This window comes from Pseudophryne corroboree, chromosome 1, assembly GCF_028390025.1.
Source record: "Pseudophryne corroboree isolate aPseCor3 chromosome 1, aPseCor3.hap2, whole genome shotgun sequence".
NCBI classification, from domain to species: Eukaryota; Metazoa; Chordata; class Amphibia; order Anura; family Myobatrachidae; genus Pseudophryne; species Pseudophryne corroboree.
In genome coordinates, this window is record NC_086444.1 from 1203753971 (window position 1) to 1203767738 (window position 13768).

At 45.9% G+C, this 13768-nt stretch overlaps 1 long non-coding RNA gene across 3 annotated transcripts in view; it reads right to left on the minus strand.

Moving 5' to 3' along the window:
* Positions 1-1586: 1586 nt before the first annotated feature.
* The window catches only part of LOC135020681 (uncharacterized), a 239000-nt gene continuing 226818 nt past the window's right edge, over positions 1587-13768 (minus strand). For all 3 annotated transcript variants that reach the window (XR_010218087.1, XR_010218136.1, XR_010218186.1), the window contains exons 2-3: positions 6051-6169; positions 1587-1706 (exon numbers count right to left, since the gene is read on the minus strand). This is a non-coding gene — a long non-coding RNA (uncharacterized LOC135020681). The remainder of the gene's footprint in view (positions 1707-6050; positions 6170-13768) is intronic.

A 13768-nucleotide genomic window follows, 5' to 3' on the forward strand; every position in this document is an offset into this window, starting at 1 on the left:
CAGAAGGCTGCACACGGGCCTCCTCCTCTATTAAAATGCCCCTGCCACAGCCCCATGCCCTCTCCCTGTGGTCACTGGTGTCCTGTGCATTTTTAGTACCTCACAAAGCCCACAGCCCCACACACTCTACCTCTGGTCACTGGTGTCCTGTGCATTTTTAGTGCATCCCAGAGCCCACAGTCTTACGCAGAGCCAACAGTCCCACACCCTCTCCCTCTAGTCACTGGTGCTCTGCATGTTTTTTAGCGCCTCACAGAGCCCACAGTCCCACACAGAACCCACAGTACCACACTCTCTCCCACCGGTGTCCTGTGTGTAATGGTGCCCGAATCACCAGGGAGGGACTTTTATGTTATCCAAAACAATTGAGATCCAACGCTGTGAAGATAAAGTTTTGCCTTGTTTTCGGATCTGACCCTGGCAGGCAGACCTGTGACAGAAGTTCAGATGGGTTAATATGTCAAACACGCTCATCTCTAATTTAAAGTCTTTTAATTATAACAATCTCACACATCAATAGCCGGATCGTCATGGTACCACATTTACCAGTATCCATTATTGGGGGTCATTCCGACCCGATCGCTCACTACAGGTTGTCGCAGCGCAGCGAATGGGTCGGAACTGCACATATGCCGGCGCCGCAGTGCGCTGGCACATGGCAGTCATAGCTGCCTAGCGATCGCCTCTGAGGCAGAGCCGGTCGCAGGGTGGGAGGGAACTGAACAGCGGCATTAAGCCGCCGTTTAGGAGGCGGGGAGCAGCCAATGCAGGTGTGGCCGGACCGCTGGGGGGGGCAGGCCGCGGCGGCTGCGTGACGTCTCACGCAGCTGCTGCGGCCAGCGGCTGCGACAAACAACTCCCAGCCAGTCGCAGGAGCTACGCTGGCCGGGAGTTACTCCTCAAATATAAAAGCATCGCCGCTGTGCATGCTTTTGTGTTTGTGCGGAGGGAGGGGGGGCGCCACTGACATGCGGGGCGGACTAGCCCTGTGCTGGGCGTCCCCCCGCATGTCAGGGAAGATGATTGTAGCTGTACTAAATTTAGCACAGCTACGATCAACTCAGAATGACCCCCATTATCCAGTCTGATCTGAGACCAGCCTAGGTTACACTCACAGTCCAGAATACAATCCTCCATTTTCTGAACATAAAATAATTCTGCTTCATTGTCTTAAAAACAAGCTGAGAAAAAGCTTTTAATCTCAGTATGTTCCAAAGTTTATGAAAAATTAAAACAGGGAACATGGTTCTATTGCTTTGTGAATGTCAGGGGAATGTTATCTACCCTCGTGCACAAAGAGACGCTCTCACGCCTTGTAATGTGCAATAACCGAACAGCTAATGCAAAATCATTTGCTTGTGGCATTTAATATAATATGCAAATGTATGAAAAGGTTTGAAATATTCAAGTGAAAAAAAAAGTCAGTCATGTTCGGAATTTCTTTTCAATGTCCTCCCTTTAAACCTTGTTTTGTTTGAATAGTATCAATTATGTCGTTTTACAGTATATGATGTTTTGTCTTTGTTTTATACTTAGCATATTTTATGCTCTCATGATGAAGAGTAATATTTACTAACGAGACCACATCACTAATCATCTTTTTGTTTTATTAACATGTTAAGTTAGATTCTTCCACTGGGAACAAGATGATTAATAATCTGCCATTGCTAAGCCTGAGTCACCTTCTTCTTCTTCATAGGGAGACACTAGAAAACCAAATAGCAAGAGAATAATTAGCAAGTTTATATGAAGAGACAACTTGAAACAAGAGAGCAATAAGATGAGATTGGGTATGACAGATAGACAGGAGGATACATATTACAGCCAGATTGTAAAGGTTCTTGGTAGGCTGTATGAGTCAGTCACAGAGCAATGCTGACCTGGAGTAAGTGGGTTGTGTGATGGTAGAAAGAGAACACATGTAAGTTTTGTGTGAACTGTGTAGAGTAGCAGTGAGTAGAACACCTTATGGAGGTTATGTGGGTGATTCTGGGATTTGGTAAGCTGCATGGAGGATGAGCCTTCTTGGAACATGTAAAGGTTTGGAGACTAGAAGAAAGTATTGTTTTGCAAGAGAGGGCTTTCCACAGAGTGTGTTCATAACTGGAAATGGGAGCAGGTAATATTTTTTTATGTGGATGAGAGGCATAGATACTGTATTGTGCAGAGCGGAGGGTCTAGCAGGGAGATATTTTGAGACAATGGGCGAAATTATTATACAGGGTATGCTGGTGTAGTCTTGCTGATCGCCTTGTACAGTATGTATGCAGGAGTAAAAATAATATATTTTGGATATGGTATTGATAAAGTGCATAAAAACTATAGGGTACATTTACTAAGCAGTGATAAGAGTGGAGAAGTGAGTCAGTGGAGAAATTTCCCCATCAACCAATCAGCACTGAATCTATAATTTGCATACTATAAAATGATACAGAGCTGCTGATTGGTTGATGTGGAAATTTCTCCACTGGCTCACTTCTCCGCTCTTATCACTGCTTAATAAATGTACCCCTTAATTTTATAAGAAAGAGTATACATATTGGAGCATACGTAATAGGGTCTGAGATTGCCAGAGATGCGGGATGCCGGTCGATCGCGGAGGTTTTTTTAAAGGAGCAATAATTTACAAGACAAAACCATGACCACACCTCACTGGTAGCAGCCAATCAGCTCCTTTCTGCCATGTTACCGGCTGTGTTTGAAAAAATGACAGTTTGATGCTGATTGACTGGCACTTTATCTCTCTCCACTTTATCTCTCGCTAAGGTCTAAGAAATCTGCCCCTACTAAGCTGGAGGAATGCAGGAGCCGAGAAGGGCGGCAGAGGGCGTGGACTAGATACAGTACACTACACTTCCCTTAGTAGGGGCTGTGCGGCCTATTTCTAACTTCCCTTTTGTTCCCTCCTTCTCACAGCAGCAATCACTATGAACCTGTGTGCTACACTTAATCAGATAAGAAACAGCTACGTGTGTGAATGTGGGTGGGAGGGGATGGGGGGGGGAGGGTCTTAAGGATTGAGGTTCTTGGGTGTTTATGGGTATAGTTGAGGGACAGAGGCGGAACTACCGCCAGGGCAACCAGTGCGTTGCACTGGGGCCCGCCTCTGTCCAGGGGCCCAAAGCATGTAATGAGTCAAACTGACTCATTACATGCCGCTGGGGGACGCTGTCTGCCGTAATGTGTAAAAAGGGGGACGCTGTCTGCCGTAATGTGTAAAAATGGGACGCTGTCTGCCGTAATGTGTAAAAAGAGGAATCTGTCCGCTGTAAGGTGTAAAAGGGTCTCTACCTGGTGTAGTGGTGCTACTGTGCGGCGTAATTTGAAGAATGGAGACTACTGTGTACTGTTTTATGAATTGGTATTATTTTGTGGCCACACCCCTTCCCCACGAAGCCACGCTACTATGTATTTTTGCGCGTGCCTACGGCGCGCACTGCCCCTGTTTCACATGCAGGGGTGGGGCTCTGATGCTGTTTCTTGCACACAGTGCTAAAATGTCTAGTTACGGCACTGTTGCTAGGTATCCATTTATCTGGCCCTGAGCAGGTCCCCCTCACCAGATCCTCTTCAGGGGTGAGGGGGTGGACTTGGATGGGATGCGGGGGGGGCAAAGCATTTTGTCGCACCCGGGCCCACCGCTCGCTAGTTCCGCCACTGTTGAGGGAGGTTAAAAAGTATAAGGGGAAAACTTTTGAGTGGACTTTATTATGAAGGTAAAGTCCGCAACTCGGAATTTAGATGACCCAATTTGCATTGAATCATCCTAGCCCTGCCCCCTACTGTAAAATGCAGCAAATAGTGGCTTTGAAGAGCAGGGGGTGGAGCCAGGATTCATGTAGCCCTTACCACCGCTGTAACATGCTGCTAATGATGAGAATGAATGCAGTACTACAACCCCCGGCCATCGGTGTGGGTTTGCACCCTCTGGGACTCACCCAGACGGGGAATTTCGGCAAGTTATACTGTATATGAATAACACTCTACTCGCAACGTATTTGCTGCATCCACATCTTACTATATATATCTATGTGGTGCAGTGGGGGTGGATCATAGTGTCGACCACACTTAGGTCGACAGTTATTAGGTCGACACCTGAAATAGGTCAGCACGGTCATTAGGTCGACATGAAAAAAGGTCAACATGAGTTTTTATGATTTTTTGGGTGTTGTTTTCTTCATAAAGTGACCGGGAACCCAAATTAGTGCACCTCACATGGCTCGCTTCGCTCGCCATGCTTCAGGCAAGGTTACTATTTTCAATCTTAGTTTACATGTATCCTAAAGTATAAAAAAGTGTAAAAAAAATTTACAAAAATTGTGAAAAACTCATTTTGACCTTTTTTTCATGTCGACCTATAGACCATGTCGACCAAATGCATGTCGACCTATAGTGGTCAACCTAATGACCGTCTACCTAAGTGTGGTCGACCTAGAGACCGGATACCGGTGCATTAGCTGCCCAATACACTAATGGGCCCTACACATATAAAGATCCGCTGCCGAGCTGCCCGACGGCGGATACGGCGGATGGGCGACCCGGCAAGTTTCTTCACTCCCCTCGTCACCCGGCTCCATTGAAATGCAGGCAAATATGGACGAGATCGTCCATATTGGCCTGCATGCATAGCCGACAGGAAACCAGCGATGAACGAGCGCGCGCCCGGGCACCGTTCATCGCTGGTGACTCCACACTCAAAGATATGAACGGTATCTTGTTCAATAATGAACGAGATCGTTCATATCTTTGAGGAATATCGGCCAGTGTGTAGGGCCTATAAGGGTTAGATTCCTGTTTGTTAGTAAAGCAAAAAAGCAGGCAACTGGGCAAAACCATGTGCAGTACAGGTGGGGCAGATGTAACTTGTCCAGAGAGAGTTAGATTTGAGTGGGGGAGTGTTCAAACTGAAATTGCAGTGTAAAAATAAAGCTGTCTAACATTTGTGGGCTACATGCAAAAGCAGCCAGTATTTACCCTGCACAGAAACAATATAAATGTATTTGTTCCCTTTGCATTGAATTAATTAGTACCTCACTTATTTTGCTTTAACCATCTGTGCTAAAGCCTGGCTATCACTAAAACCTGCACTGTTAGTGTACATTGAGGACCGAAGATGAGAATGCCTGCCCTGTTCTGACATGCACGTTATCGATCAGGATCAGTGGCGGCTGCAGCTCACACCACATCATGCAGAGGGGAGCAGGTTAGCACATATGAACATACATGCAGGGATGTATGTAACGTATGTGCTGGCTACAGGTCTCCGGGGATCGGCAGCCGTCGCTGAACCTGGGATGCTGCGTTTGACTCTCCAAAGCCCGCCTTAACAGGAGAGTGGAGGCGTTATGCTGGATGCTGAGTCCCGGGTTCAGCGGCGGTTGTAAGACGACACGCAGCGCTGCCGATTCCCGGAGATCTGTAACCAGCAGATAATGTTGCGTACATCCCGGAATATATGTTCACATGTTGCTATCTGCAGCCGCCACTGCTCGGGATAATCACTGGCCCCTATACTGGAATTACACAGGTCCCTTTATTCTGTAATTAGTGCCAATCACTGCATGTAACTGTACGGAATATTATGGTAGATGTCTCACGCTTTCAGCCAGCACTGATTTGTTGGAATTGTTTGATCTATTATTGAATTCCACATTTAATGAAGGTGGGTATTGCACAGTGCTTTCACTAAAATATATATTTCAGCTTTTTTCCTCGTCATTGAATGACAATACGGATGGTGTTAGGGCAGATGGTGGCAGGGCAATACAGATGGTGTAACGGTGTAACGGTCAGCATTACTGCACTGAGGTCATGGGTTCGATTCCCACCATGGCCCTAACTGTGAGCATGTGGACACACCGATTTTTTGGCACATGCGCCTTTGGCGCGCGCACACAGCACCGCTAAGAATTTTTTTCTACTTGCATCACCGCTTGTAGGAAATATGAACTGTGAAGTATAGAAAGTAGAATTGTTTTCTTACTAAAGTTCTAGTTTTGATGCAAGACTTCAATGCCAGTGGGATGATTAAGATTAAGTCAGTCAATTACCCTGAGCCAGGTTCAATACTGACATCATTTTTATCCATTCTCCTGTTAACAAACTGCAAACACAGGTCATCAGCTGTCCTCCGCCGAGGCTGCAGTACTCAATGAAGCCTGAGAACTAGCTATAAACAGGATGAGACAGATGAGAGCATAGAAAATAAACACGTACAGTATTGTGCAGATATTCTTAGTTAACTGAATGCATTTAGAGGAAATAAGAAAATGTGCGTTTACTATTTCAATGACATACCCTTCCCATAAGCATCTGCTGCATGGGGCTAGATACTTACTGGTGGTAATCATAGTTGCCCACTCTCCCAGAACCTCTGGTAAACTGACAAATGGTATATTGATTCAGGCACAAGGAGGCATTTCAGCTGCAATGAGGAGCGGTTCACCAGCCTCATTTAAGTAGCTTTCCTGGTTCCTGGAAGGTGGGCAACACTTGCATCATTGTGACCAGTGCCAGGTTTAAAAAGGGGCTGATATAACTACAGCTACTTGCTGCAACACAAAATAAGCCCATTATCACGACAGCACGGTTACCAGTTTCCTACATGTCGAACATAAGTTATAAGAATTAAAATTGTATTTCAATTTTCCTCACTAAATTATTCAATTTTTCTACTTTACATTTTTAGGGAGACATTGGGGTACATAGTGTAAGTCGTGTGCACGACCCCCCATGGCTCTGTTCACACCCACACAGCACTGGTCACACCCACATAGCACTGGTCACACCCACACAGCACTCGTCACACCCACACAGCACTGGTCACATCCACACAGCACTGGTCACATCCACACAGCACTGGTCACAACTCCTACCCTTCTCAGTATAGTCCATTGAGCATTATCAGTACCGGGCCCACCTTGCCATAATAGTGGTGAATATAATACTGTTAGCAAAGTACTGCTAGGTGTATTAGAATTCAGAGCCTATTAACTTAGGACTGCTGGGTCCATTTCCTGTTGACAGAGTATCAGTAGAAGTTGTTAGCAGAACGGTGTAACAATATGATGTGCAGTGGCTGTGCTGGGTGCAGTATTATTACCAGACAAAGGGGGGCATTTACTAAGCAGTGATAAAAGTGGAGAAGTTGCCCATGGCAACCAATCAGCATTGACGTAACATTTATAATTCGCATACTATAAAAGTATACAGAGCAGCTGATTGGTGGCCATGGGCAACTACTCCACTGGCTCACTCCTCCACTTTTATCACTGCTTAGTAAAGGGCCCCTTAAGGACCTAATTCAGTAAGGATGGCAGTTTCTGCTAAAAAGCAGTTACTGCGATCAAATAGTTGCTGCCCAAAAATTGAGAAAAAAAATGCCCATCGTAAAAATTGCGAGTGCATCACAATATGCGGGCTGATCGCAAAATCATACGCAATTACAGGAACATCGAAGATTTTTCCTATCTGCGCCAGGCAGGGCCATCCTCAATTTTTTCTAAGCAAGAGGCTGACAGCGGTCATCGCGGACGTCAGAGACCCTCCTTAAAAATGCCCTGGGCACGCCTGCGTTTTTTCAGACACACCCAGAAAACGGCGAGTTTCCACCCAGAAACGCCAGCTTCCTGTCAGTCAAACAGCGGCTGCATTGCGTTCACAATGTGTATGCATTTTTCGTCGCTGTTTTTGCTAGCACATGCGCAGTGCATATGCTGCGCATGTGTAATCGATAATCGGACAAAATGCGATTAGCAAATTTGGCCCTAAATGCAAATAAACAGGCTTCCCTTCCTTGTATGCATTACTCAGAATCACACAGAGATTTTCATACATGACCGTGATACTCCCATGTTTTAGCCCCATAGGGTCTCAATCTTGCTCTGTCTTGGATTGTTATGGGGGACTAAATGTATTTTATTTCAAGTCATTCAGTTTGGAAATATGCATGAACAGACTTGAGGAGGCTGCAGAGTCTCTGTACAAATCAGTGGATGGCTTACAGCTACTGTATGAACAGCTCAGTTACTTAACCAATGGAGTAGTTTTATTGAAGATAAAGCAGCTATGGCTGTACTCACTGTTGTACACACTGGTACTGTAGATGGAGTAGTACAGGGTGTCACACAGCTCACCAGGCGGTGAGTGTATGTAGGTCTCGGGTAGTGGTGCAGGATGCTAGATAACATTGTCAATCAGCAGGTAATTGCAGGTATCACTGTAGCTACAGTAAGCGGGAGACTATTGCCTCCCACTGTGGTACTCTCATACAGTCTCAAGATACTATAGATCTGCACAAGTTTATTATTAGCCTCAGCAGCCATCTTGGTAAAAGGAATGAAGCTTCCCTTGAGGAGTACCAACATGGAGTCTGAACATTAGAGCACTTTCAATGCTCCACTCACTTCAAACTTCTCCATCTTACACAAACATTCAAATAAAGCTTACTCATCGTGAACTGAAAAGGAAACAGGGTAAGACACATAGAAAAACATCAACATGTCATGTGACTTTGATTAATTCTTCTTGATAGAAACATCAACAAGAGTCCCTTCACTGAAAGCATAGACCACTACAACAGTCTCTTTACTCACAAACTCAGGACTGCTGTCACTCTCATGATTCTCAGGATTCTTCCACAGTTGTTACCTTTAAATCTTTCAAAGTCCCTTTGCGTATCTTGGACTTCCAATCACACCAGTTGGATTTAATGTGATATATGAAAATTCTTCATCATACTTCTTAGGTGGCTTGCCGATGCTTAATCTTGCAGAAGACATTCTGTGATTGAACTCCATGCTGGTAACTTCTGGTTCATCTCCAGCTGTTGGCATGTCTAGGGACACATACTTCGGCACATCAACTTCCAGCTTTTCTAGCATTTGTGCTGTTTGTTTGACTATGACGTCTCTAGACTTGAGCTTTTTGGTACATAAATTCCATAATCAGTAACCTTTACTTTCAGGGTGGTAGTCAAGCATGATGCACTTTACTGATTTTGAATCCAGTATAGGTAATGGTCAATTGATGCTCTATTCCATATTTTCTTAAGAAAACTCAACATCTCTTTTGAGATATTATCTACCATAATCAGATATATCAGGGTCTTGATCCTGTGACTAGTTTGATTCCTCATACATTTCTTGTAGTCTGCAATCTTCTTTGGTTCTTCAGACTTCTCTCTGTCTAGGACACTTAAGATTTGTCCTCATTTCAGTTATGCTAAGCACGTCTTAGATCTCTGTGACTTTTGTCCTTATTCCAACTCTTAAGTGGGCTTTACTGTAATTGTTCCAACTTAAGTAGCTGTAAGCAATTGACTGCCAATCACTTTGATTGTAATAGGGTTACATTTGATTAATATGGAGAACCACTTCTCATGACATGCCATGTTGTGCCTGAATCAATATACCAGAAATCTTCTCTGCTGCTATCAGTAACACTCAGATGCCGTAATCTTTTACTTACAGTGCACAATGTTATTGGAACTGCAGTAACTTTGCTTTGACTGTATCTGTGGTCAATTTCTCTGCGTTTGCCTCAAGCTCCACAAATAGTAAGTCTAACACTGCTGCTGTGATCTTTTCATCTATCCGCACACCAACAGACGTTAGTTGCTGAGAAACAGATGTAATTTTGTCAATGTAGTAACTCATTCTGCTGCATTTACGTACTGTAGCTTGGTGTTGTGCAAACCACGTCTTAAATTATTTCTTCACATGAGAACTCCACCTAGGTACGCTGCCTGCAGTCCTGCCCACATCTTTAGCTTCCAATGTTTTATAGAGTACATATGTTGCTCTACACATATACCAATAGTACCCATGGCTCTCTCTACATCATCGTGGTTTACTGTCACTGGGATCTATTCTCACTTTCCACAATCTCTCAAGCTTTGATTGCATTTCCATTGCAAACTTCCAGGATATATAATTTTATTTTTCATCCACTAAGGGGCACAGGATTCATTACACTGGGTATAGGCTGGATAGGGAGCGAGGCAGGGACCAAAGAGTTACTTTCTTCTTCCCAGCATGCCCCAGCCTTCCATGCCCACAGATTGGTGTCACCCCTTTCAGGCATCACACCCGGGTGCGGGCCGCACCCCCCGCCCCTGCCTTGTGACGCTACTGATGCCAGCTATACATTACATTACACTTAAGTCCCCTTTACACTAACTTACAATTTATTAAGCCTTGGATGAAGGTAAAGGTGACGGAGATAAAGTACCAACCAATCAGCTCCTAACTGTCATTTTTCAAACCCAGCCTGTGACATGGCAGTTATGAGCTGGTTGGCTGGTACTTTGTCTCCATCCAAGGCTTAGTAAATAGACCCCTTAATCATCGAATAATCTGCTAAGAGCTGAACCATCACCTACATGCATGGGCAGTGATAGCTGCCAGAGAAGGTTGTAATGGCAGACTCAGTCAATGCTTTTAAAAATAGGTTAGACAAATTTCGAATGGAAAAAGATATACGAGGATATAGTCTTTAACCTAAATAAATCGGGGAATGCAATATAATTCAGTTTGAACTCGATGGACTACTAGTCTTTTTTCAACCTCACCGACTATGTTACTATGTTAATAGCTTTCACTTCTAGAGCAACAGGTACAGTGACATGCGGTGAGGTCAGTGACTGGTGAGGCACAGGCTGATTGCGGCGGCGCCTACCCCCCCCCCCCCCCCCTCCCAAAAAACCAGCATAGGGCTCCCCTCATTTAAGTAAAACCAGCACCAAGCTGAACCAGCCAGGGGTGATAATGCCATAGCAGGAGAGTATGGGGTCCCCCTGCCATAGCATTAAACACCCCCAAACCAGTCAGCCGAGGGCTGGAATTCCTCAGAAAGTGGGGACCCCAAAAATTTAAATAGGGTCCCCCCCTCCTGAGTAACAACCAGCACTGAGATGAAAGTGCAGTTCTATGCCCTACACCCCTGGTGGCGGTGGATGCGGGGATCATGACATACTCTAATATTGTTCTTTACAGGTGGCCTACAAGTCCAAGCAAGCCTGCCCCAGCATGCTGACACTTGGAGAACCACAAGTGCCAGAACCCTTCGATTCCACTAATCCAATACGCACGAAGTATATATAGTAGGAGGACAGTGCATAATTTTGCTGACCACCAGTATATAATATATAGCAGTACGGTACAGTAGGCCACTGCTGTACCTACCTCTGTGTCGTCAAGTATACTACAAAAGTTCAGTAAAATGACCCAAAAATCAAAATTAAAAGCGTCTGATGAGAAGCGTAAGCTTGCCAATATGCCATTTACGACACGGAGTGGCAAGGAACGGCTGAGGCCCTGGCCTATGTTCATGGTTCAGATTGTTCAGAATGTTCAGATTCACATGAGGATGGAAGCACTCATCCTCTCGCTAGAAAACTGCAGTGCCACTCCTAGATGGGCCAGGTGTTTGTGTCGGCCACTTGTGTCGCTTAGCTTAGTCACACAGCTACCTCATTGCACCTCTTTTTTCTTTGCATCATGTGCTGTTTGGGGACTATTTTTTAAATCTGCCATCCTGTCTGACACTGCAGTGCCACTCCTAGATGGGCCAGGTGTTTGTGTCGGCCACTTGTGTCGCTTAGCTTAGCCATCCAGCGACCTTGGTGCACCTCTTATTTCTCTAACGTCCTAAGTGGATGCTGGGGACTCCGTAAGGACCATGGGGAATAGCGGCTCCGCAGGAGACTGGGCACATCTAAAGAAAGCTTTAGGACTATCTGGTGTGCACTGGCTCCTCCCCCTATGACCCTCCTCCAAGCCTCAGTTAGATCTTTGTGCCCGAACGAGAAGGGTGCACACTAGGGGCTCTCCTGAGCTTCTTAGTGAAAGTTTTAGTTTAGGTTTTTTATTTTCAGTGAGACCTGCTGGCAACAGGCTCACTGCATCGAGGGACTAAGGGGAGAAGAAGCGAACTCACCTGCGTGCAGAGTGGATTGGGCTTCTTAGGCTACTGGACATTAGCTCCAGAGGGACGATCACAGGCCCAGCCTGGATGGGTCCCAGAGCCGCGCCGCCGGCCCCCTTACAGAGCCAGAAGGCAGAAGAGGTCCAGAAAATCGGCGGCAGAAGACGTCCTGTCTTCAACAAGGTAGCGCACAGCACTGCAGCTGTGCGCCATTGCTCTCAGCACACTTCACACTCCGGTCACTGAGGGTGCAGGGCGCTGGGGGGGGGCGCCCTGAGACGCAATAAAAAACACCTTGGATGGCAAAAAAATGCATCACATATAGCTCCTGGGCTATATGGATGCATTTAACCCCTGCCAGAATACATAGAAAAACGGGAGATAAGGCCGCCGATAAGGGGGCGGAGCCTATCTCCTCAGCACACTGGCGCCATTTTCCCTCACAGCTCCGTTGGAGGGAAGCTCCCTGTCTCTCCCCTGCAGTCACTACACTACAGAAAGGGTTAAAAAAGAGAGGGGGGGCACTAATTACGCGCAGTATTAAAGATACAGCAGCTATAAGGGGAAAAACACTTATATAAGGTTATCCCTGTATATATATATAGCGCTCTGGTGTGTGCTGGCAAACTCTCCCTCTGTCTCCCCAAAGGGCTAGTGGGGTCCTGTCCTCTATCAGAGCATTCCCTGTGTGTGTGCTGTATGTCGGTACGTTTGTGTCGACATGTATGAGGAGAAAAATGATGTGGAGACGGAGCAGATTGCCTGTAATAGTGATGTCACCCCCTAGGGGGTCGACACCTGAGTGGATGAACTGTTGGAAGGAATTACGTGACAGTGTCAGCTCTGTATAAAAGACAGTGGTTGACATGAGACAGCCGGCTACTCAGCTTGGGCCTGTCCAGACGTCTCATAGGCCGTCAGGGGCTCTAAAGCGCCCGTTACCTCAGATGGCAGATATAGACGCCGACACGGATACTGACTCCAGTGTCGACGGTGAAGAGACAAATGTGACTTCCAGTAGGGCCACACGTTACATGATTGAGGCAATGAAAAATGTTTTACACATTTCTGATAATACGAGTACCACCAAAAAGGGGTATTATGTTCGGTGAGGAAAAACTACCTGTAGTTTTCCTGAATCTGAGAAATTAAATGAGGTGTGTGATGATGCGTGGTTTTCCCCCGATAACAACTGATAATTTCTAAAATGTTATTGGCATTATATCCTTTCCCGCCAGAGGTTAGGGTGCGTTGGGAAACACCCCCTAGGGTGGATAAAGCGCTCACACGCTTGTAAGGGCTCTACCCTCTCCTGAGATGGCCGCCCTTAAGGATCCTGCTGATAGAAAGCAGGAGGGTATCCTAAAATGTATTTACACACATACTGGTGTTATACTGCGACCAGCAATCGCCTCAGCCTGGATGTGCAGTGCTGGGTTGGCGTGGTCGGATTCCCTGACTAAAAATATTGATACCCTAGATAGGGACAGTATATTTTTGCCTATAGAGCATTTAAAAGATGCATTTCTATATATGCGTGATGCACAGCGGAATATTTGCCGACTGGCATCAAGTTTAAGTGCGTTGTCCATTTCTACCAGTAGAAGGTTATGGACACGTCAGTGGTCAGGTGATGCGTATTCCAAACGGCATTTGGAAGTATTGCCTTATTAAAGGGAGGAGTTATTTGGGGTCGGTCTTTCAGACCTGGTGGCCACGGCAACAGCTGGGAAATCCACGTTTGTACCCCAGGTCGCCTCTCAACATGAGAAGACGCCGTATTATCAGGCGCAGTCTTTTCGTGGACAAGCGGGCAAAAGGTTCCTCATTTCTGCCCCGTGAC